The sequence below is a fragment of the Palaemon carinicauda genome, chromosome 38 (assembly GCF_036898095.1).
Source record: "Palaemon carinicauda isolate YSFRI2023 chromosome 38, ASM3689809v2, whole genome shotgun sequence".
Classification (NCBI taxonomy): Eukaryota; Metazoa; Arthropoda; class Malacostraca; order Decapoda; family Palaemonidae; genus Palaemon; species Palaemon carinicauda.
In genome coordinates, this window is record NC_090762.1 from 28,076,840 (window position 1) to 28,098,530 (window position 21,691).

A 21,691-nucleotide genomic window follows, 5' to 3' on the forward strand; every position below is an offset into this window, starting at 1 on the left:
TATTGACTCAACGGGTCTCTTTACAACGCATTGCCTCTCAGAGTAGTATCCTTGGTCAAACTCTTTGCTATATGAGGAAAGGGTGTGAAGTTGTGCATTCTGTTGCCCTTCATGTGAAAATATTATTTTTCCCCCCGACAACTACTAAACTGAAACTCCAAGCCTTTATCTTTGTCCCTTTTGCGTGATATTTGTTTATGAAGAAAGGCACATTTATTTTCAAATCCATCTCTCAGTTCAATTCCCTCTACATATGAAATATCATGCGAAAGTCAAACGTATCCTGGCTCTCTCCTTCTTTCCCATCATTATCCTTACATTAAGGGGTCGGTTGCCTGATGCGCCCCCTCCAATGCATTCTATCAAAGGCATCCTCTTCCACCAAACCTCTTTTCTCCATATCATCCTTCACATTATCTCGCCATCTAATTCTCTACCTCGCTCTTAACCTTCTCCTAACAGGTCTCTCCCCACAATTTATCCTCAACACGTGCCGACACCATCTCTGCAGTGACACTCCTGTCACTTCTGTATTCTTCTCATTTCCTATTCCTCGGCATTCTCATCCGTCCTCTAAATAAGAGCTTGGTCCATTTATTCAAATGTCTTTATCATTGAACAATGACCACGGTCAATCTGAAATGAACATAAAACATATTTAGAATAAATGATGAACAATGTTTATAACTCATATGAACATAAAACATATTAAGAAGAAAAGATGAACAATGTATATAACTCAATGTTTATAACCCTCTATCCTCTTTCAAACTTACTTCCTTTCATCGTCTTAAAGCCTACGTTTCTGTGAGCTAACTACTACCCATTATCGAAAGTAAATTCGAAGTTACTTTAGATTACTGAGCGTCGGTCATGTGACTTTCTGACGGGTGGAAAGTGTTTTCCTTCCATGAATATAAATACCCACAACAACCAGCAAGGACTTAGCATGCAAGGGAGGGAAGAAGAGCGAGTGCCAAGCAACGTGCAAAAGATAGTTATATGTTACTGAGCATCTAACTCTTATCCGTAACGGTCTTAATTAGTTATTCTACGTGGACAAATTAGGAATCTTAAATGAATTGTGTCAGACGTTTATGGAATATGATTATAAGCTATCTTTAGAATTGTTTACTATCTTTTTGAGAGAGAGAGAGAGAGAGAGAGAGAGAGAGAGAGAGAGAGAGAGAGAGAGAGAGAGAGAGAGAGAGAGAGAGAGAGAGAGATTGACTACAAAAAATAAGCAAAGGGAACATTATTACTTCTTTTGCTCTGCAGGACCAAATAATTTAGAATGAGTATTAAGAATGTGTGTTGTTGTTATTCTTATTCGGGATATTTCTGATAATTAAGACAAAGTTTGAGGGTGAGCGGAAATTGATCTGGTTTAAAACAGGTCTTGTGCTTGTGTGAGTTTAATACAGGTTTTTTAGACCAAGATATCGGTCAAGTTTCACGCAGAATGGAATAGAAATCTACACATTTGAAAGGCAAAGGAATGAAAAGCGAAGTCATTTAAGGAATACGAAATACGAGAAACGAATCAATATGATTGAGATGATGAGATGATTGGCAAACCTGTGTATTTGTATTCATTCCCATGTTTATAGCAATTGATCTTTTATACATTAGTTAATTCTTATCAATCTGAATGGACAGATAGTTTCATATAGTGTCTGCAACCTCACTATTCTTGTGAGTTAAGGATAGTGGGTTTCGGAAGCTTATAGGTCTATCTACTGAGTCATCATCATCCATTGCCTGGCCCTCCATGGTCCTTGCTTAGTGGAGAGGGACCCTGGGTGGTGAGGGGGCTTGGGCGCTGATCACGTGCATATCTAGCCAGTAACCGTCAGCTGGTCTCAAGGACATTATCCTGCTAGCTAGGTCGTTGTCACTGTTCATGAGTGACCTTTAAACAGGAATCTTTTTATTCCACGAGATTAATAAAAATGTCATTTGTACCTACGATAAATAACAGAGCTGTTATAGAATATGTTATATACAAATACATATTAGCTTTAATCAGGTACTAGCACCCGGTTTGTGGCAGACCCACTAATAGAATTCAATACTTGTTCAACATGTCAGTATTAAGTATCCGATTATGCTACTGGGTGGTTTGAAAACTGATTTTCTTTTTATTTTGCATTACTGTTAATCGTGTTAGTTCATTTGAAGAAAAATACACATTTGTCCAGTGTGCGTACATTATTACATAATTATTAAGAAGCTTTCGAGAGGCAATTTCACACGTTGATATGAATCATGTACTTATGTTGTTACTTGTACCGTAATGCTCCTCATGGCAATGCTCTTAGTCATCAAGTTGAGGTCTTCACTGCTACTTCTGTGCCGTTGAATAGGAGTATTCAGTAGAATAATTCACTCATTTCCGAATGCTTACATCCTAAGTTGAATTGTATTCACATTATGTTTTAGACATATTTACTTCATCAAATTTTATGTTTAGATGTCTAATAATTACAAATTAGTTCATCGATTATCAAAATAAGAGTTCCGTAGACCTTTTTTGTGAAAGTGATAACAAAACTTCTAATGCGGATGTGAGTTGAATGAAAGAGTCCAAATAAACATTTGTGAAATGATGATATTATTTGTGATATATTTTTATGATGTAAAAAAATATTCATCAAAGGAAAATAGATATATTTTGATATAAATGTGTAATCTATCATTTTTTCCATCCAAATACAAACGCAACTGTGTTGTGCTAATCAGCAATGGCAAATTGTCAGGTATGTCTAAGCACTTCTGTATTGCCATATTTATATCTCCTATCACAAATTTAGAATATTTTCAAGCGTAATAATGTCTTATAAACTGATACTTGGAGATTTTATTAACTGTCGTCTTGTAGCAATGAGTCAATTAAGATATTTTTATGCATTTTGTCCCCGCTGGTTCCAGCCAGTTGCATGATTAAGGGATTGCATGATATGGCAGGTTTCTTCGATTTACATTTACAACTATATATTTTTTATTTTAGGCTGTTTTACATTGTAGATCGTAGAGGTTAAACAATGCCTACCATAATCTTACTCATTTGATCAGGCCAAGGTTTTCATTAGCATAGGCTAGCTAGAAAAGGAGTGTTTTTTTTTTCTCTAGCCTATAGCTGTCTATGGAATATGAGGAGCCTTTGTAGTTTGTTGGGACAGGCCTGGAACCGCCAGAAAATCGAGTAAAAATGTCCGAAGTCGGCCTTTTTTCAAGGGAATTATCACAGAATGAAATCGTATTAAATTCACTAGTTTTGTAAATGCTTATCCCAACAAACTACATACTGGTTCAGGGTTGCGATCCCCAGAAAAGAGTAATAATCATCACCTATCGAATTTTTCACGGGAAGTTTAACAGAATGAAATAATGACTTCACTAAATTTGTAAATGCTTTCTAATGACCTAACGGGACCCCCCCAAACACTGTCGCCATCATTCAAACACCACAAACCCACCTAACCAACCTAGTAGTTCCCAGGTCACAACCCATAGCCGGGGACAAGCCCCCGGACCCCTTCATAAGTCTCCTACACAAAAAAAAAAACTATGGGCAGCACCCTAAATTATATCTTTTAAATGACAAAATAACTTCATATTATGGTATATCGGATCATAGTAAAGAACATCTTCCCCATAAGGAATAACGATTTGGCTAATAATAAGAAAGATATCGCCTGTCCCGACAAACTACATTCTACCCCTTATCACTAAGAATACGGCAATCTAATGTGTGTTGCAGGGGCTGTTAGCCCTGCTCCCTGTGATTTAAGTTGGTAAGGACACGGCTTGTAGGTTAAGGGTTTTATGTATGATAGCGGCCACCTGTATGTATGATGACAGCTGACTTAGAATACGGCAATCTAAGGAGGCTCGCAGGGGGGCCCTTAACCACCCCGTTAGGTAAGTAGGTAAGGACATGGCTTGTAGGTTAGGTTAGGGGGGAAAGTTTAATTTCCTGTGAAGACCATTTTTTATGGAAGCTGGAGGAACTGGCCACTGATATACAAAGGCTCCTAGATTAGGTTAGTTGGGGAAGTTTCAGTTTAGTGGTGTTTAATGCACTCAAGAGCTCCTGTCCGACATCACTCAAGAGCTCCTGTCCGACATTATACAAAGGCTTCAGTCTAGGTGGCTAGGTCCATATGATGAGTAAGGGAAAGGTAACCTAGGTTGATTTATGGGCAAAATGTAATGGTGCTCATGTAAAAATTAATATTGTTGTCCCTATGGGGCTTTGTTTTTGTACAGTTGACTAGGGCAATTGGTAAAAAGATATAGACCTACAGTATATATTAAAGGTTGCAGGCTATGTGGAAAGTGTTAGCTTATGTTTTCTATGGGAAATGAATGCTAAACTGTCATAATTAGATAAAGCTATTGGGAAAATCCCTTTTGTTCCTACTCGTAATACGAACCTGCAACCTTTTATAGTAGTATGACTTCAACGAAGCTGGAAACGGCTGTTTAAACTTTAAACAAGGTAGAGAGAGTTAGCAGTAGTACTGTAGTTGGAGGATGGCAAGTACGTAGGTCATGCTCACCCACTAGTTATTGTAACTTTCACTTTGACTTCGAGTTATTTGGTTTTTTGTCCTATAGGTATATGGTACTATACAGGTCATCCTGGTAATGTAACACTATGTTCTTGAACTCACGGTAACCTATGATAACTACGTTATTCTTATAGAATAAGGAAAAATGTCTTAATTATAAATAATATGTTTGGCAACTCAAAACTTTCTCTCATTGTCTCAGTGAATACCAGAAACTATTAGTGAAAAGAATTGTTTAACCTTTTGCTCTTGGTGTGGTCGCTTTTTCATGCTATTTATAGTGCAAGGGAACTAGTTGTATCCTTTTCATGCCTATAAGCAAAAGAAGAATTCTATCTAAGTACAGTATAAGGAAAAGATAGCCCTTGTAAGACTGTACTAAGCAACAAAGCGGGAGGTGGTGGCACCTGATACTCTCACCTTGGGCCCGGGGTGACTTGGGCCATGTTTGCTGTAATTAGCAGACAAAGCTATAGAGTAAGTAAGTTTAGTTACTATTAAAGCAATTGAGAATAGTTTCAAATTATCATTGACAATGAAAATAGTATTAAATGGTAATATTGTGATATTTTTCTTTATATTCTTTTTGCAAAACTTTGAGGGCCAATATTTCGGCTTCATAGTTATTGGCATTCAAAACTAATTTTCTCCATTATTTATAAAGATATTTCAAATCCATAGACATCGTTGGAAAGAAAAATAAAAACGCAATAATTTGGTCAAATGAGTTTAAATTATAAGGTTATTTGAAAGTTTGTTAAATTTTCAAATTTAAAAAAAATAAACAAATGTGAATAAAAAAAAAAAGATAAAGAAATTCCTCTGAGCAATATTTCCACATTCTCATAAGCATTATTCATAGCAATTATGTAATTCAATGCAGCATTTTTCGAGAAAAATCGAAAAAACTAAAAAATTGAATTATTTTTTTTATTCATAAAAGAAATGATTTTTGTCTGATTCCAATAAAATTTATACAAAATCACCTGAGTCATAATACAAATAACATTTGTTGAACTTATAGAAATCTAGTGATATTTAGTGATTTTGGCTTTAATGGCGGACAATCCACTTAAACTGTGGAAGCTCACATGCTCCTTTCTCCTGACGCATGTCTTTATACACAAGCTCAGTTGTGCATTCGTGCCATCCCATACGTACAGTCTCAGCTGAGCTTGAACATTCTATACATACTTTCTCTCCTACCAACAGGCACACGCTTGCCAAGGAACATTAGCCTTACTGTGTGCTCTCATACCGATAAGTGTACTTGCTCTTCAGTTAGCACACCCTCGTTAGATATTAACTCCTCACCCGTTCACTGATACATCCTCTAGATGCACAAATTTACCACTGAACAATCGGTACCCATACTAAGGGTATTCGTCAATGGTCCAACAAGTCGCAGGATGCAAATTTACCTCTGAACAATCGGTACCCAGACCAAGGGTATTCACCAATGGTCCAACGTGTCTCTGGATGCGATTTCATAAGAGGATTCACCTGATTTCATGCTCTCGCTCACTCATTCTAGTGTGCGTTCTCCTTCATGTGTGCAGTACAAATTATATTGCCAGTCTCGAGATAGTATGTACTCGCCTTACTCGTCATATCTATTACACAGCAATCTTTGGTTTGCGAGCCCTTAACTTATACTGTAGTTCTAACCCACCTGACCAAGTGCACACATGCTTCCTAGGAAGTGTATGTTCTTCACATGCACACTCATTATTCTATGGTGTAGATCTTTATCCTGAGAACAAGCAAACTCATCAGCTCTCATGCACTCCAGAATCCATAGGTACTTTCCAGATAGTGCTTTTGCCCTCTTATAGGGAGGAGTCTCCTGATAGGGAGCATACTGCGCCCATACATCTGCACACACGCGCCATACTGCTAAGGTACAAAGACCTCTAAAGGCGTGCTCACCTGTGTGTGAGCAATTACCTGATTACACACGGCCTGGAGGTAGTAGCCACCCTACTTCTGAAGATTTAAGGCATGTAAGGGGATGCTCTCTTATATGATCCCATGCAACTCGTACTGAATGCTTTCTTTTGATTTTAGAATGCACTCACTACCACGAACATGAGGTCCACTTGGCATACGATCCTCAGGTTAAGATCCCACGACTTCTAGGCATAGAGGTAGATTAATTATGAAGTTTTCATAAGATCATTTTCCATAGAGCACATACTGTCATCCTCTTAAGAGGTTTCCACTACTCTCTTTATCTCCCAAGATCTCTATAGCCTAGGAGCATAGGAAACCAAGATACCAGCATATAGGGAAAAGATCTCCTAGTACAAGGTCCCTGTAGGGAAGATCTCAGGACCGTTGAATGAAGAAAGATGCCTCGAGTCCCCACGATCTTGTCATAGAAATTTTTCCGCAGATTAAGACGACTTGTGCCTAGGACGCTTCAACCCAGAGGCACCACCGACATGACTGGGTAAGCCCTTCATTGGTATGGTATGTCTCTTAGACTGTCACCCAAGGCGATCATGGAAATGGAGTACTTGTCTTAAACTTCATGGAACACTCCCATTCTCTGAATAGATTGAGTGTACAACTCATTTTCCATTATCTAGGAGTGAGTAATCAGAGGAAGTAGACCCATTGGTGGCAGGAAATGAGACAGTGGAGATGTAGTCTGCATTCCTTAAAGTTCTGTCCCTAATGAAGCAGTTGTTCCGTAACCGAAATGCAAACCACGCTATTTACATAGGGTATACTTTCGGCGTAGCTGAAATGACGAGCCATTAGATTTTTAACGAGGGTTAACTACCCCCCACTAGTTAGCAGTGGGTAGGGAAGGGGTAGCTTGCTACCCCTCCCCCCCACACACCTGTGAGTTGTCTCACTTCACTTTTGGCTCGGACGAAAGACAGACGTTGCTGTTTTCGTCCTCGTTAATGACAGCCTTAATGTGTTTATTTGCTTTTTCAAGTTTCTGTGTGTTTGGAAGTTGGCCTCGACCGTTGTCATCGTTATGCGCAAGTGCCCTGGACTCGCTGGCCGCCCTTGTGGGACCTTCATGTCAGCGGAGGACACCGATCCTCACACCCTTTGCCCGCAGTGCCGAGGCCGAAGGTGTGATAGGGAGAATACGTGCAGTGAGTGTAGGGAGTGGGTCTGCCTCCCGAAGTTCGGCTGTCGGCGTAAGAAGAAGTCCAAGAGAGACCGTTCTCCTTCAGGGGCAACCTTGAAGAAGGAAGGCTCTAAGCACTCCTCTTCCGCCGCCCGAACCTTCTCCAAAGCTCCCACTCGATCGATCTCTCGTGAGAGACTGCCGAGTGGTAGCGCAGGCCCTAGTGATGTTTCCTGACCTCGGGGGTGCGGGAGAGGGCGTTGCCTCCCTTAGTGTGGCTGCTCCCTCTTCTCCTCCGGGGGAGGATAATTTAGAATTTGATGAATATGACCAAACTGTGTCTAATAATGATTTGCTCCAGCTTTGGGCTTCCTTGGGGCTTAAGGGCTCACCCTCCTAGGAAGCCCTGTTTGACCTGATCTAGTTGGGGTCTGCGGTCAAACAGTCGCCGGTAATACCGGAGGTATTCCCTTCGGATTTTATCGACACTGTTTTGGCCGAGCCTTCCGACGGGTCTGGTCAAACCCTTGATACTGCTCCTATTGCGGACGTTGCTGTTGGCTCTCCGCCCCCCTCTGAAGATCCTCCGAGGGGGGAGGGGAGTCCCACGATCTCTCCTACGGGCGGGTCTCCCCCTCTCGGGGGAGTGCACTGTCAGACTCCTCTTTGGAGGACTGATGACCCGGACGCCCTTCCTCGTGGTCGTATTCGACGTAAGGCCCGTCGGCCTCTTCGCAGCAGAGGACTTCCTTCTCTCTACAAGGGAGTTAGGAGGCGCCTCTTTGGGTCGTCCTCTCCTGATCCTCCCCCTAAGGAGGAGCCCCCCCGTCACAGCAGCGCCCCTTGACCTCTCCGCGGATCGTTCGCGATCCCCTACGCCTGCCAGACCTTCTGACCTGCCTTCTCCGTTCCTGGCTGCAGATGCGATTTGGGTGCCTTCTCACCCTGTTGTCCAACAGGCACCGATCCCTTCGGGGAAAAGGGACTCTACTCACGGTGTGGGTAAGTCCCTTGCGCGTCAGGGTTCCCCTGTGCGCCCACCTGCGCGTTCGCGTGCAGTAGCGCTCAAGCGCTCCCCAGAGTTACAGTCTTCAGACTTAACTCTCCAGCGCTCGCCTCCTTCGGTCGTTCTTCTGCCGGGTTCAAACTCCTCCCGCCTCCTCGAGTACATCAGAGGAGGTACTTAGAGATCATGGGGGAGTCCAGTATGGCCCTTCCACTCAAATCACTCCGTGGAAGAACTGACCAGGGGAACTCCTCTCGAGAAGCTCTCTGCCCGGCAGGTGACGTTCTCAGCGTCGGAGATCCTGAATCTTGAGAAGATCGCGAAGAGTGCCATGCAGGCAACTTCGTGGCTGGACGTTTGGCTGGGATCTCTGGGCATCCTATTACGCTCTGAGGATCAGTTCAAGGAGAGCAATAGGAAGGCTTTGGAGACCTTCCTCCTCTCGGGCACGCGTTCGATTGAGTTCCTCGCTCACCAGGTTGCTAACCTGTGGGCTAACTCGATCCTCAAGCGTCGCGACGCAGTGGCCGAGATGTTCCATCCGAAGGTCCCTGCCGTGGACGTCTGCAGGCTCAGGCACTCCTCCGTTACTGGGAGGGATATGCTTGAGCCCAAGGACATAGAACGAACAGCCGAGAGGTGGAGGAGATTGAATCAAGATTCTCTACTCCAGAGGGCCCTGACATTTTGGCCCTACGAGACTTGGGCACCTCAACAGCAACAGCAGCCTCGCAAGACACCGAAGCAGGCTCCGGCAGCTAAGACAGGGGTGTCTAAGCCGCAGCCGTTTCAGACCAAGGACAGAAGACGCGGCAAGTCCTCTAGGGGAGGTAAGAATCCTAGAGGCAGCGGCCGAGGCGGAGGCCGCAAGCGCTAGGATTGGTAATCCCCCCACGTGTCCACCTGTGGGGGGATGCCTGAAAGGTTGCGTGCACAGGTGGCAGCAACTTGGGGCCGATTCTTGGACGGTCTCTGTGATCGGCCAAGGTTATCGCGTCCCATTCACGACATCTCCACCTCTCCTGACAGCGAATCCAGTGCCGCTGAACTCTTATGCCATGGGATCGGCAAAGGGGTTAGCCCTTCGGGCAGAAGTCGAGACCATGCTCAAGAAGGATGCTTTCCAGGAGGTCGACGACGGCTCCCCAGGCTTCTTCAGTCGACTCTTTCTTGTAAAGAAGGCGTCTGGAGGCTAGAGACTGGTCATCGACCTCTCAGGCCTGAACAAGTTTGTCAAGCAAACTTCGTTCAGCATGGAGACAGCAGACACGGTCAGATTTGCAGTGAGACCGCAAGACTTCATGTGCACACTGGATCTGAAGGACGCGTACTTCCAGATCCCAATCCAACCGTCTTCCAGGAAGTACTTGAGATTCAGCCTAGACAGCAAGATCTACCAGTTCAAGGTGGTGTGTTTCGGTCTCTCCACAGCTCCTCAGGTGTTCACCAGTGTTCGCACTGATTTCGTCTTGGGCACAGGAACGGCATATGTCTCCTCCGTTATCTGGACGACTGGCTGGTCCTGGCAGACTCGGAGTTGACCCTTCTTCGACACCTAGACAGGCTTCTGGAGGTTTGCCAAGCTGTGGGTCGTGGTAAACCTCGAGAAGTCCTCTCTGCTTCCGACGAAACGACTGGTATACTGTATCTAGGCATGATATTAGACACCGATCTCCACAAAGCCTTTCCATCAGACGACAGGATAGCAAGGCTGAAGATTGATTGATTGATTGATTTAAAGTTTTCAGGCATGCAAGGCTGAAGAGGGTCGCAAAACCTTTCCTCAGGCGGGAAGAGCTTCCGGCCCATTCATGGTTGCATCTTCCAGGTCACCTTTCCTCCCTGGCACGTCTAGTTCTGAACGGCCGTCTCAGGATAAGATCCCTGCAATGGCGGCTAAAGTCCCGGTGGAATCAAGGCTCCTATTCTCCGGACTTTCTGGTTCCTATAGGATCCACGGAACTGACGGACCTTCGGTGGTGGCTGAATGACGTGAACCTTCGGAAGGGAGTGGATCTTCTCGTCCTCCCCCCGGATTTGACTCTGTTTTCGGACACGTCAAAAGAAGGGTGGGGGGCCCACATTCTGAACCAAAGGATCTCAGGCCTCTGGTCAGAATCAGAAAAGTACCTCCACATCAACCTGCTAGAAATGAAGCCGTTTTCCTGGCTCTTCAACAGTTCCAACGGACCCTAGCGGGCCACTCTGTAGTGGTGATGAGCGACAACACTACGGTAGTGGCTTACATCAACAAGCAGAGAGGTACCTTTTCTCAACTGCTATCCCATCTTGCAGTAGAGATTCTGAGGTGGTTCGAAGTCCACTCAGTCACACTTTCGGTTCGCTTCATTCCAGGCAAGAGGAATGTGCTCGCCGACAGTCTGAGCAGAGCGACGCAGATAGTGAGTACCGAGTGGTCTTTGGATCCTCTAGTAGCCAACAAAGTCCTGACTTTGTGGGGTTCCCCGACAGTAGATCTGTTCGCGGCAGCCTTAAATTTCAAGCTGCCCCTGTACTGCTCTCCAGTCCCAGACCCCAAGGCTCTCTGGCAAGATGCTTTTCAGCAGAGGTGGGACAACATCGACGTTTACGCCTTCCCACCATTCTGTCTGATGAGAAGGGTGCTCAACAAGACCAGACTATCAGTCAATCTCTCCATGACTCTTGTAGCTCCGCTGTGGCATCACGCGGAATGGTTCCCGGACCTTCTGCAGTTCCTGACGGAGCTTCCGAGGGAACTCGCCCCCACGACATGAGCTACTCAGACAACCACACTGCAACATCTTCCACAAGGCTGTAGCGTTGCTTCGGCTTCACGCCTGGAGACTATCCAGCGTCTCCTCACGGAGAGAGGATTTTCACAACAGGTTGCGGACAGGATGTCTTGCCACCTACGCAAGTCCTCTATCAGAGTCTACCAGGCGAAGTGGAAAGTCTTCTGTGGTTGGTGTTGAGGGAGGGGTATCTCTCCACTCGATGCCACTATTCCAGCAATAGAAGAGTTTCTTGTGTATTTACGAGAGGAAATGCTCCTTTCAGTTCCAGCGGTGAAAGGCTATCGCTCAGCCTTAAGCCTGGCGTATAGGCTGAAAGGAGTGGACATTTCCTCTTCATTAGAACTATGAGCTTACCTGCCCTCAGTCAGAAGTAAGACCTCCTCCTTGGAACGTGGTTCAGGTCCTCAGGGCTCTGAAGAGAGCCCCGTTTGAACCATTTTGCCAGGCGTCTGATCAGTGAACTTCATGGACTTTCTTACGAAGTCGCCCATTCAAGGGGATGGGGGGAGGTAACGTTCAGGTTCGTCCCTGAGTATGTTGCCAAGACTCAGAACCCTGGGGTGTCAGACCCTAGGTTCGACTCCTTCGGGGTAACGAGTTTTCGTTCTGTAACAAGTGACCCAGACCTCTGTTACTTTGCCCAGTGAGGAATCTGAGGCGTTACTTGAAAAGAACAGCTGCAGTCCGTCCTCATGTGCAAGCGTCATTCGTAAGCACAGGAAGGACGAAGAGGAGGGTCACCAAGAACACCATCTCGGCCTGGATCCGGAAGGTTATTCAACACGCCTTGGATCCTGATCCTCGTCCGTCACGTCGCCCTAGAGCGCACGATGTCAGGGGCATCGCTACGTCCCTGGCATTCAAGAGAAATTTCTCTGTGACGCAGGTTTTGCAAGCTGGGGTGTGGGAGCGCCAAACGACCTTCACAGCCCATTACCTGCAGGACGTGACCCACAGGAGCTTAGATACATTCTCTATTGGCCCTGTGGTGGCTGCACAACAGCTGGTCTAACCTCAGGCTCCTTAATGGACAGGTAGCAGAAGGTTGGGGGCATTGTTACCCGGTTTTAGTCTGCGTGATTGAAAGAGTATGTCTGGCCCTTACTTCTTTCTTCATTCTCCCCTCCCTTGGGGAAAGCAGCATCCTGGTCTCTGCATAGCTGACCTCAACCTCTGCAGGTAAACCATGCTCCCTTGTGCTCCTAGTATTAACTGTAATGCTGTTTGCGTCCCCCATACCCTGTCGAGGTGGTATTGGGAACGTCCTAGCCTAGATTTCTATCTAAAGAACTCCAGGTCAACTTCCTAGGACGAGTCACAACTTCCTCCACACACAACTTACGTAGGCCGCACGTTCGTAGCAAGCAACGAAAATTGCGAGGTGCAGGGACCCCCTTTCTCGAGTGCTACTCACTCGGTTTTCGGGTCCCCGGGCAAAGACAAAAGCCAGTAAGGCTGGGGACTTTACGCCCTTCCAAAGGGGTAAGTCACCCTATGTAAATAGCGTGGTTTGTATTTCGGTTATGGAACAAATGACAAATTCGGAGATAATTTGTATTTTTCCTAACCATACAAACCTTAGCTATTTACACATATTTGCCCGCCAGCCCTGTCCCCCAAGTCAAGTCCTACCTCTAAGTGAAGTGAGACAACTCACAGGTGTGTGGGGTGGGAGGGGTAGCAAGCTACCCCTTCCCTACCCCCTGCTAACTAGCGGGGGGTAGTTAACCCTCGTTAAAAATCTAATGGCTCGTCATTTCAGCTACGCCGAAAGTAAACCCTATGTAAATAGCTAAGGTTTGTATGATTAGGAAAAATACAAATTATCTCCGAATTTGTCATATTAACAGCCTGGGAGAAGCATCAAGGCTGCTGGTAAAAGTTGGGAAAACATCCATTGACAAGCTCTTAAGAGCCCCGCAAGGGTCTAGATCCTCCTAGGAACTTCCATGGTCATAGGTGGCCAAGGAGGCACCAGACAGTTCCAACGACCAGGTCTCTGGATAAAGACATTCACTTTTTGCCAGTAGATAGAATAAAATTCTTCCACCTGCTTTATGTAGATAAAGATTTGTTCTGAGAGATACAAACATTCGTTTTTTCAATATTTAACTTAGCCGGTGATTATATAGCTGCAACTCTGTTGCTCGACAGAAAACTCTAAGGTAAAACTCGCCAGCGATCGCTACACAGGTTGCGGGTGTGCCCAACAGCGCCATCTGTCGACCAGATACCCAGTTCTCAGTGTAAACAAAGACTCAATTTTCTCTCTGTCGTGCTATCGACAAGACGTACTTACTCGCTGTTGCTAAACTGGAGTTTTTTCACAACTAATTGGTGAAGTACATTATTCTAGTTTTGAGCTTTCGCTGTGCAGGGTTTCTCTTCACACAAATCCTTGAACTCTTTTTGATAACGGATTCTTTGTTGATGACTTTTTGATAGTTTTTTGAATTCCCCTCTGACCAATTCAAAATGGCTGACCCTTCACAAGTCCCAAAATTTAGGAAGTGCAATGCTAGGGACTGTTCAAGGCGTCTTCCGAAGGCTTCTATCGACCCTCACACTGTTTGTTCCAATTGTCGGGATAAAACCTGTCAATTAGAAGATCGGTGTGAGGAGTGCGTTGGGCTTTCGGAATTCGATTTTATCGAATTCCAAAAGTATACACGTAGGCTAGAGAGAGATAGATTTAGGAGAAGTTCCTCTCGTTCTATTGATATTTCCTCTCCTCATGCCCCACAACCTATTCCTTCCCCTGTAGTGGTTGCTCCTAATCCCCCTCCTGGCACTCAGGAACCTTCGATGGCTGATATGATGCGTGCCATCCAAGCTCTGGGTGAGAGAGTTGAGTCCCTTGCTAGTGACCGTAATCAGCTCATGGCGGATGTGAAGGAGCTGAAGTGCAAAAGTGCAGTGGGAAGTGATAAAGTGCCGAGTGATAGTGTTGTGGATAGTGTTGCGCTTGAGGGTTCGTCTGTTCGTGCCTGTCGTCCTCCTAGTCCGGGACCTCTTGCAAGCTCCCAAGTCCAGGGGAGAAGCAATGTCGTACAACAAATGGGTTCGAGAGGCTTTAATCAGCGAACAGACATTCCCTCCGTGGTATCGGGCGTATCTACCCAAGATCGCCCCTGCCTAACTAAGACGAGAGAGCCCATTTATACCTCGTCTTCGGAAGGTGTTTCTCGCAAGAAACCCTGGACCAAGGTCTCACGACCGTTAAAGCGCAAGTCGGTCCCTTCCGCACAAGTCCAACGGCCCAGTTGTAGCCACTGGGTCAGTTCGGACTCGCTGCCGTCATCCGATGACTGCTCACCGCCTAAGAGAGGCAAAGCGGTACCGCTTCAGACAGTTACACCGTCTGTCGCCGCACCTGCTCCTGTAGACCCTAAGTGGTCTCTACTGCAAGACATTCAGTCTAAACTAACGTCTCTTATGCAGGACTTTCGTGCGGAGAAGGTTGCTGCCGCACCAGCTAGTGCAGCTCCTTGCCTACAACCGCCCACACGATCGGTTGAGCGTCCTGTGGACGCTGAGGTAACCTTCTCACGCACACCAGTTGAGAGAGTTCCGCCACCCATGCGTTCCAGTGTGATCTGCCAGCCGCATGTTGACGTTCAGCGACGCACGGAGGTCTCCGTTGACGTTCGTGAGGTTCAACAACCGTCAGAGTTGTTTTGTTTTGACGCGGTGCGTCAACCTCCGCAACCCAGTGTGGTTGCCACTGCTCACCCACATCAGTCCAGACAGTCTGGAGTAGACGCTGTGCGTCCCCGCGCTGCTATGGTTGTTGCCAGCTCACAGACTGGGCAGCAGTTCCATGACGTTGCGTCCGGCTCAGTCACGCATGCACCCGTGCGACCGGACTCAGCTTACCAGCCGTTACCCACTCCGTTGCCGTTCCCTCATCAGTTATCGGATGAGGGACTTTCTGATGATGATGTTGCTGCTCACGTAGATGAACCGCATTCAGAACTGGACGAGCCTAAGTCTACGCAACCCTCTTTGGACTTTAGGAAAGTTTTGGCCCTTTTCAAAGAGATGTTTCCGGACCAGTTTGTTTCTGTGGCTCCGCGTTCTCCTCTGTCAGAGTTTGTGTTAGGCATGCCGTCAACCACTCCTGCCTTTACTAGACTCGTCCTCGCACGCTCGTCCAAGAGAGCTTTGCGGGTGATAGGAGAATGGCTGCAGTCCAAGAAGAGTTTAGGGAAGACAGCTTTTACGTTTCCCCCTGCTAGACTCTCTTCTAGATCGAGCGTCTGGTATGCCACGGGAGAAGTTCTCGGCTTGGGAGTTCCTGCCTCTGCCCAGGGCGACTTCTCAAGTCTTGTAGACTCTCCCCGCCGCCTTGCCATGAGACGCTCAAAGATATGTTGGTCATCTTCGGACCTGGACCACCTTTTGAAAGGTATCTTTAGAGCCTTCGAAGTTTTTAACTTCTTAGACTGGTGTCTAGGAGCTCTAAGCAGAAAGATCTCTCCGACAGAGAAGGAGACTTCCTTGCTCATTATGTCCTGCATGGACAAGGCCGTACGTGATGGGTCTAATGAGCTTGCTGCATCATTTGTGTCCGGAGTCCTTAAGAAGCGTGAAAACCTATGCTCATTCCTTTCAGCTGGAGTTACACCATGCCAGAGATCCGAACTTCTGTTTGCTCCTCTTTCCAAGTGCCTTTTTCCAGAAGACCTGATTAAGGAAATTGCCGCTTCTTTGATACAGAAGGACACTCACGATCTTGTTGCGTCCTCCGCTCGCAAAGCCACCCCTTTGCCTACCTTGTCAGCTAGACCAAGGATGGACACTCCGGCGTCCCGTTTTATTCCGCCCTTTCGTGGCAGAGCCTCCAGCAGAGGAGGTGCTCGTGCCGAAGGGAAACGAGGAAAGAAGAAAGGAACCAAGTCCTTTAAGGGCAGAGTCTGACTGCCAGCTTCTTCAGACAGCAGTGGGAGCCAGACTCAAGAACTTCTGACAGACCTGGGAAAAGAGAGGCGCAGATGTGCAATCTGTGAAGTTGCTCAGAGAGGGGTACAAGATCCCTTTTGTACGGAAACCCCTTCTAGCAACGTCCCCCATCGATCTCTCTCCCAGGTACAGAGAGGAAGACAAGAGACGAGCCTTGAAACGGGAAGTGTCTCTTTTACTAGAGAAGGGAGCAGTGGTCAGAGTCTCGGACCTTCAATCTCTGGGATTCTACAACCGACTCTTCTTGGTGTCAAAGAAGACAGGAGGGTGGAGGCCGGTGCTAGACGTCAGTGCTCTGAATGTCTTTGTCACAAAGCAGACGTTCTCCATGGAGACCACGAAGTCAGTCTTAGCAGCGGTCAGAAGGGAAGACTGGATGGTCTCTTTAGACCTAAGGGATGCCTACTTCCACGTCCCCATCCACCCGGACTCCCAACCTTTTCTGAGATTCGTTTTCGAAAAGGTTGTCTTCCAGTTTCAAGCCCTGTGCTTTGGCCTAAGCACAGCTCCTCTTGTCTTTACGAGGCTGATGAGGAATGTAGCCAAATTCCTTCATTTAGTGGACATCCGAGCCTCCCTCTATTTGGACGACTGGCTTCTCAGAGCTTCTTCCAGTCGTCGCTGTCTGAAGGATCTAAAGTGGACTCTAGATCTGACCAAGGAATTGGGTCTCCTTGTCAATATGGAAAAGTCACAACTGGTCCCATCCCAAACTATCGTGTATTTAGGGATGGAGATTCACAGTCTAGCTTTTCGGGCTTTTCCGTCGGCCCCCAGAACAAGCCAAGCCCAGTTATGCATCCAGAACATGCTGAAGAAGGAACAATGTTCAGTCAGGAAGTGGATGAGTCTGATAGGGACGCTATCATCCCTGGAACAGTTCGTGTCATTAGGAAGACTACATCTCCGTCCTCTTCAATACCACCTAGCATTTCATTGGAAAAAGGACAAGACGCTAGAAGCGGTCTCGATCCCCATTTCCAAGAAGGTGAAGTCTTGCCTGACTTGGTGGAAGGACAGTATCAGCCTAAGAGAGGGTCTTCCCCTGGCTGTTCAGACTCCCAACCACGTTCTCTTCTCGGACGCATCGGACGTAGGCTGGGGCTCGACATTAGACGGTCGGGAATGTTCGGGAATATGGAACTCGAGTCAAAGGACAATGCATATCAACTGCAAGGAGCTACTGGCAGTACATCTGGCCTTGAAAAGGTTCAGGTCTCTCCTTCAAGGCAAAGTGGTGGAGGTGAACTCTGACAACACCACTGCTTTGGCGTACATCTCCAAGCAAGGAGGGACCCACTCACTGACGTTGTATGAGATCGCAAGGGACCTGCTCATCTGGTCAAAAGGTCAAAACATATCGCTAGTAACGAGGTTCATCCAAGGCAACTTGAATGTCATGGCAGATTGTCTCAGTCGGAAGGGGCAAGTAATTCCAACAGAATGGACCCTCCACAAGGATGTATGCAAGAGACTTTGGGCCACTTGGGGCCAACCAACCATAGATCTCTTTGCAACCTCGATGACCAAGAGGCTCCCAATATATTGCTCACCAATCCAGGACCCAGCAGCAATTCATATAGATGCCTTTCTCCTAGATTGGTCACATCTAGATCTATACGCATTCCCACCGTTCAAGATTGTCAACAAGGTACTGCAGAAGTTCGCCTCTCACGAAGGGACAAGGTTGACGCTAGTTGCTCCCCTCTGGCCCGCGAGAGAATGGTTCACCGAGGTACTTCGATGGCTAGTAGACGTTCCCAGAACTCTTCCTCTAAGGGTGGACCTTCTACGTCAGCCACACGTAAAGAAGGTACACCAAAGCCTCCACGCTCTTCGTCTGACTGCCTTCAGACTATCGAAAGACTCTCGAGAGCTAGAGGCTTTTCGAAGGAGGCAGCCAGGGCGATTGCTAGAGCAAGGAGAACATCCACCCTTAGAGTCTACCAATCGAATTGGGAAGTCTTCCGAAACTGGTGCAAGTCAGTATCTGTATCCTCGACCAGTACCTCTGTAACTCAAATAGCTGACTTCCTTTTATACCTGAGGAAAGAACGATCACTTTCAGCTCCCACTATCAAGGGTTACAGAAGCATGTTGGCATCAGTCTTCCGTCACAGAGGCTTAGATCTTTCCAACAATAAAGATCTACAGGACCTCCTTAAGTCTTTTGAGACCACGAAGGAGCGTCGTTTGGTTACGCCTGGTTGGAATTTAGACGTGGTACTAAGATTCCTCATGTCAGACAGGTTCGAGCCGCTACAATCAGCCTCCCTGAAAGATCCCACCTTAAAGACTCTTTTCCTGGTATGCTTAGCCACAGCTAAAAGAGTCAGTGAGATTCATGCCTTCAGCAAGAACGTCGGATTTTCGTCAGAAAAGGCTACATGTTCACTACAACTTGGTTTTCTAGCCAAAAATGAGCTGCCTTCTCGACCTTGGCCGAAATCGTTCGATATTCCCAGCTTATCGAATATGGTAGGCAATGAACTAGAAAGAGTCTTATGCCCTGTGAGAGCTCTTAAGTTCTATTTAAAACGAACTAAACCTTTACGAGGCCTTTCTGAAGCTTTATGGTGTTCAGTTAAGAAACCATCTTTGCCTATGTCAAAGAATGCTTTATCCTATTTTATCAGACTGTTAATACGAGAAGCTCATTCCCATCTGAGTGAGGAAGACCAAGCATTGCTGAAGGTAAGGACACACGAAGTTAGAGCTGTCGCAACTTCCGTGGCCTTTAAACAAAATAGATCTCTGCGAAGTATAATGGACGCAACCTATTGGAGAAGCAAGTCAGTGTTCGCGTCTTTTTATCTTAAGGATGTCCAGTCTCTTAACGAGGACTGCTACACACTGGGACCATTCGTAGCAGCGAGTGCAGTAGTGGGTGAGGGCTCAACCACTACAATTCCCTAATTCCATAACCTTTTAATCTTTCTCCTGAAATGTTTTTATTGTTGTTTTTTGGGTTGTCCGGAAGGCTAAGAAGCCTTTCGCATCCTGGTTGATTTGGCGGGTGGTCAAAGTCATTTCTTGAGAGCGCCTAGATTAGGGGTTTTGATGAGGTCCTGTTGTATGGGTTGCAACCCTTGATACTTCAGATCCTAGGGGTCGATCAGCATCCTAAGAGGATCGCGAGGCTCCGTAAGGAAGACGTACTTAAAAAGGCAGAGTAATTGTTCAAGTCGACTTCCTTACCAGGTACCTATTTATTTTGTTTTTGTTATTTTGATAACTTCTAAAATGAAATAAAACTCTTAGCTCATAAAAGTGTAAACTTATATTGCTTGTCTCTACCCACCCCCCTGGGTGTGAATCAGCTATATAATCACCGGCTAAGTTAAATATTGAAAAATGTTATTTTGATTATAAAATAAATTTTTGAATATACTTACCCGGTGATTATAATTAAATGACCCTCCCTTCCTCCCCAATAGAGACGCAGTGGGACGAGGAGAAAATTGAGTCTTTGTTTACACTGAGAACTGGGTATCTGGTCGACAGATGGCGCTGTTGGGCACACCCGCAACCTGTGTAGCGATCGCTGGCGAGTTTTACCTTAGAGTTTTCTGTCGAGCAACAGAGTTGCAGCTATATAATCACTGGGTAAGTATATTCAAAAATTTATTTTATAATCAAAATAACATATTTATAGGGTATTACATTCGGCAATGCTGAAAACCAGCCAAGACAATTTTAGTGAGGGTAATTACCCCATCTGCTAGTTACCGGGAGGGGATTGGGGTAGACTAGCTACCCCGCTCACTCACACCTGTCGGTTGAGTAACCACTTTTGCTTTTGGCTCGGTAGAGTGCGGGCGTGCCGTCTCTCTCTCTCCCGTTAAACAAACTGCCTTGACTTTATTGCTTTTCCTTTTTTCTTTTGTGTGTATCGGTGTGTGTTTGGTTATTGTCTTGCTATGCGTACATGTCCAGGGATTGAAGGCCGCTGCTGCGGCACCTTCATGCCGTCCGTGGAGACGGACCCAGACCCTTTATGCCCGGCTTGCCGGGGAACTCGGTGTTCGTGGGACAACATCTGTTCCGAGTGTAGGGAGTGGCCTGCCTCCCAGTGGGAGAGGTTTGCATGTAAGAAGAAGAAGTCTAAACGTGAATCTTCGCTTTCACGGTCTTCGAAATCTAAGAAATCGTGGGCTTCTGCTTCCTCTACGCCCAAAGCTAATCCTTGACCAGGCCCTTCCGGGGCACGATAAAGCAGTACCGCAGGGCTTGTGACTCCAGGTCAACCCTGTGGGATAGTCGAAGGCTGCGGCTCCCCTAGTGAGTCGGCTCTTTCTCTTCCCCCATGGAGCGCCTGTTTTTTTCCTGACCTTGTGTCTTTATGTATGGCCATCGCTGGGCGTCAATGGTCCCCCTACGAAGGAAGTTCTCCTCAAACTCCCCCAAAGGGGAGCAGAGAGAAGGCGGTCATCTCCTTCCTCTGTGGAGGTCGATCCTCCTCTTCTGGGCGCAGGCGCTGTTGTCCGTCGGTCAGGCCGAGAGTCTGGTTCTGACGCCGAGGAGTTAGCTAACCCACTAGGGGCGGTGGCAGGGCTCTCTCTCCAATGCAAGCTTCTCCTTCGGGGGAACATATCTCTCGTTTGCGAGAGAAGATTGCCTCTGTGCATCGGCAATCTCCTTACACTTTAGGTTCTCCAGGGGCGGAAAGAGAACTTTATTATAAGCGTAGTTCTCCTTCGGGTGAACTCTCCTCCCCTGCGGAGGAATTATCTGTAGACCTTAATCAGTCTCTCCCTTGGGCGGAGTCTGTTGAACGTTCCTCTCCGGAGGTTCGTATAGTGGAGGGGTTGGTAACCCCTCTCCACCCCGGACGTTCTCCTCCTCGGGCTGTGAGGAGACATCTTTTTGAACCTGCTGGTTTTCCGCACGTTGACCCTTCGGAGTCTCTTGACGATCACCCTTTGGGCTGGCGTGATGGTGACCTTCGGACTCTCGTCATGTTGATCCTGCGGGTTCTCATGACAGCAGGAGTCCTTCGGGTCTCCGTCGCGCTAAACCTTCGGGCTCTCGCGACTTGAAACCTTTGGGTTTCTGTTACGCTGAACCCTTGGGCTCTCGTAACGACGGTAACGTTAAACCTCCGGGTTCTCGTACCGTCAGTCACGTTGATCCTTCGGGATCTCGTGACCGAGGAACTTCGGTTCCTAGTTACGTTGACCCTTTAGGGTCTCGTAACCTGAGTTACGCTGAACCCTTGGGCTCTCGTAACTTTAGTCGCGCTAACACTTCGGTGTATCATGACAGAGAAACTTCGGTT

The 21,691-nt window shown here is 46.7% G+C and overlaps 1 protein-coding gene across 1 annotated transcript in view; it reads left to right on the top strand.

Annotated features, from left to right (window-relative positions):
- Positions 1 to 2,544: 2,544 nt before the first annotated feature.
- LOC137630506 (TBC1 domain family member 20) overlaps positions 2,545 to 21,691 on the top strand; it is a 78,779-nt gene continuing 59,632 nt past the window's right edge. The window contains exon 1 of the mRNA XM_068362015.1: positions 2,545 to 2,759. The gene's annotated coding sequence lies outside the window, so the exon portion shown is untranslated. The remainder of the gene's footprint in view (positions 2,760 to 21,691) is intronic.